Below are 3,798 nucleotides of genomic sequence, written 5' to 3'. Positions count from 1 at the left end.
TTGTTCTTTCTTTTTTTTTTCCAGAATGAAATGTTGTTGCTCTATGTTTCCAAAGGGAGGCACTGTTGCTTCTCTTCAATAAGCTGTCAAAGCTTTTCTCGTTTCTTTTGTCACTTTATTCTGAGGCTTCACGATATTTTTAGTTTAACGTTATATTGAAAAGAAATTTTAAGTGCAAGATTTCTTCATTTCATTAGCTGACAAATTTGATCAGTAATCTACAGCAATGATTGTTGTCTTTTAAGGCTTTGTATACTCTTGATTCACTTTAGTGATACCGTATTTGACAGCAAAGTATAACATTTTTTAAAGGCTCTCAGGCTATCTTGCACATTACAATTTAAAAAATGAGGCAACTTAATGAAAACTCATTTGTTTTTTTGTTTTGGGAACTGAACTACAGATAATTCTGTTGTAAGATTATATGTTTTAAATACGTGCACCGATTTATTTTAAACATAAGAGCTAATAGCATCTTACCTGTTTTTCTGCGCCCTTTTAGCCTGCTGTTAGTTGATCTAGCTCATGTTTCAATATTTATGCTTTTATTTTTTAAACCAGTTAATGTTGAAATCTCTAAGCAATTTTTTTTTTAGCAACCAGATTTTACCTTCTTAATCATCTCATTCAAGTTAGAATAAAATGCTGGATCATCAGTTTATCCTGAGGGATAAAACTGTCTTTGAAATTATATGTACATCACAAGTATCTTCACTGATTTTTAAAACTTTTTCTTGGCATGGGGATCTTTTGGTGTAATTCACTTTGCCAGGTTGTATTTAATAGGTTCTTCGTTGAGAACAGTTTGCCCAATAATCAGACAATTATGTCCAGAGAAGGAGGAACTTTGATGTAATGAACTACAGTCACACTGAAATAATTAGTAGGTTTTGACTTTTCTTCTCCCTGAGTGAAACCTTCATTTAAAAAAATGCCTTTTGTGTTTGCTTTGTTGTCTTTGATTAATTACTAATTCTGTTTTAATAATCGAAAACAATTTGATGAAACAAAAGTGCAAAAGAAAGAAGGCCAACACTTCTTCATATCACTGTTTTTTTGAGATCGATGAAAATATCTGCATCAAAATGGAGCAACTGGAAACTTGCCAGAGAAACATTGTGCTGCTTTTTTTAAGTATTGGGAGAAAACTGGATTTTTTTTTTAGATTTTATTTATCAGATTAAATCTAATCTATCCTAAATGGAGAAAAAGCTGAATATGTGACACTGGCAGGAGCCTTAGTTCAGACTTCAGGGACTTACTTTGAAGATCTTTTTTTAATGTTGATATTTGGAGCTTATTTGTGTCTCAGTCACATATTTTAGTCAGATATTTTGTGCTCACAGTTCAGAATGTTTTATGAGACCTAAAGGTCTAAAAATGTTTGTAAAATGTGACTATTTAATAATAATATTGCATCCAAAACAGTATTTTTATTAATGAAAAATAATCACAACACAAAAGTTATCAAAAAATAAGTACTAATTTCTTAAAATAAATGCATTTGCCCTTAATTTAAGTAGGTAAATATGATGATCTGCCAGTAAAATTAGTATTTGAAATAAAAATAATTAAGTAATAGTTTTTTCCCCCCTCTGATTTTAGACTTAAATAGTCTTATGCCATTGGCAAAGTGTCTCATTTACCTGCTTAATTTGTTATGGTTCTCCTCTTGTGGACTTCTGTTTCAATTTCTTTCCAAGTTTTCAGTTCTTCTTAGATTTATGTTATTCTGTACCTTCTTGTTCATTGGTTTCTTTTCTATTTTGTGTAATATTTAAGCAGTTTTATGTTTTTTGAGTTGCTCTCTGCTGCCCCCTTGTGCCTGTTTCCTTTCCCTTATCTGCTTCTGGTTACTTCTGTCTACAGAAGGGGGAAAAATCAGCGGGGTCCCAATAAAAGAAAATCACCAAGCAGTAAAGGTCCGGAGACATTTTTAATAATAATCTGTTACTTTAAACAGAATTTAACACTGAAATAAAATTAGGTTTTTATGCATCCTTGTTATAAATTGAATTTTTTCATAAAAGATAAAATAAAAAGAACATTTTGCCATTTTAAAAACTAATTTGTTTTTGACGTAGAATTTCAAAATCAATTTTGAATTTGGTATATAGACAACTTCCTGATTCCCATATTTTCTCAAACCCCTGAACTGATGGTTTGTTATTTTCTTTTTTCTGTCTTAATGTTGGCAGTGGGCTTTAGGCTGCCCTGCAAGGCTTTAAACCTGGGTTTAACCGGAGACTAAGCCATTCTCAAGCACATATCAAGGTGCTCATTTTGAGCCTGGATGCAGATTTATTCCAAGTTCCAAAAACTCATTTCATGGAGATGCTTATCATACACCCTGGGGACAACGGATCCACACCATGCCCCACACACTTAAGGCCAGCAACTTCTAAACAACAGTTTATTAAGGAACAGTAATTTCTTAAACACTAAACGGAACAGTATTGGTCTTTTATGTTCAATACTTTCAATCTTGTAGCCTTGAGCATCAGTTGTGCTTTATGTTTTTCATGGGACTTCAGCATACAGTGCACCTCACCACAGTGTCATCATCCCTCACCATGGCTGGTTCTAGACAGGAGCCACCGGGGGCCAGTGCCCCTGTAGATCATGTCCTGGCCCCTGTACTGCAGACATAATACTTAAAATGCTGATCTGCACTGGAACAGACATGGTTACTGATTGGTCCTTAGGATCTATTTCATTCTTTTTCTTTACAAATTCTGTTTTTCACTGGAAAAATGATCTAGATATAAGTGGTAGATTTCTTAAAATAAGTGTATTTAATCTTAATTTGAGTAGGTAAACGAGATAATTTGCCGGTAGCAAAAACGGAATGAGTATTTTTACTCTTAAAATAAGATAATTAGATAAAATGCACTAGAAATAAGACAATGCAATTGTATTTTCTTATTTTAAAAGTAAATTGTCTTGTTCCATTGGCAAAATGTCTCTTTTTCCTCCTCAATTCAAGAACAAATGCACTTATTTTAAGAAAAAATGACTTCCATTTTTTCCAGTGTACTAATTATTCAGAAACAATAAGGTGGTTGCTTCAGCATTACTGAGATAGGATCCCAGTTTTCTTCTTCTAAATGTTTTTATTCACAACAAATAGAGAAAAAAAGGCTCTAATTTTTCCAGATGAATTTAACAGTTTTTCTTGAATCATAATCTAAAGTTGATAGAAAACTAGAAAATTTATTCAAAACATTTAAAATTCCTAAATTATAAATGTATATTGACCTCATATGAAACAGAATTTTTATTGAACCTAATTGAAAATAAATTTCCCTTCATGCAGCTCTCTTAATATATTTAAATCCCTTGCCCTGTTTTTTTATTTCATGCTTTTCTGGGCCCCCATGAAAACACACTGGCCCCCTCCTGGCCCCCTGGTGCATTTGGTCTAGATCCGCCACTGTTCCTCCACTTCATTAGACGTGGATATACTTTAGTATATTCTGCTGTAAAATTAGTCCTATATTTTTGTTTTTTACTCCAGGATTCAACCTCTGCCGTTTCCCAGGATGCACAGCTTTCAGTGGTAACTAGGTGACTGCCAGAGAGTAACCATAGAAACTGATCCAATCAGCTCTCTGATCAACCAGTCGCCTGGATCACTAGTTAACCAGAGCATCGCTTTGGACAGATACGCTGCACAGGTTTCACGAGCAATCTCCTCCTCACACCCGCGCTCTCTTGTTGTTTGCGCAATCTCAGTAGTTCTAATCCACACATGATGCACAAATTATTTTACTGCCTGTTTGCTCTTACTGGCATTAA

Source organism: Cyprinodon variegatus, unplaced genomic scaffold, assembly GCF_000732505.1.
Source record: "Cyprinodon variegatus isolate N-32 unplaced genomic scaffold, C_variegatus-1.0 Scaffold1077, whole genome shotgun sequence".
In the NCBI taxonomy this organism is placed as follows: domain Eukaryota; kingdom Metazoa; phylum Chordata; class Actinopteri; order Cyprinodontiformes; family Cyprinodontidae; genus Cyprinodon; species Cyprinodon variegatus.
The sequence above is the reverse complement of the archived record's forward strand: the minus strand, read 5'-3'. Positions refer to the sequence as shown.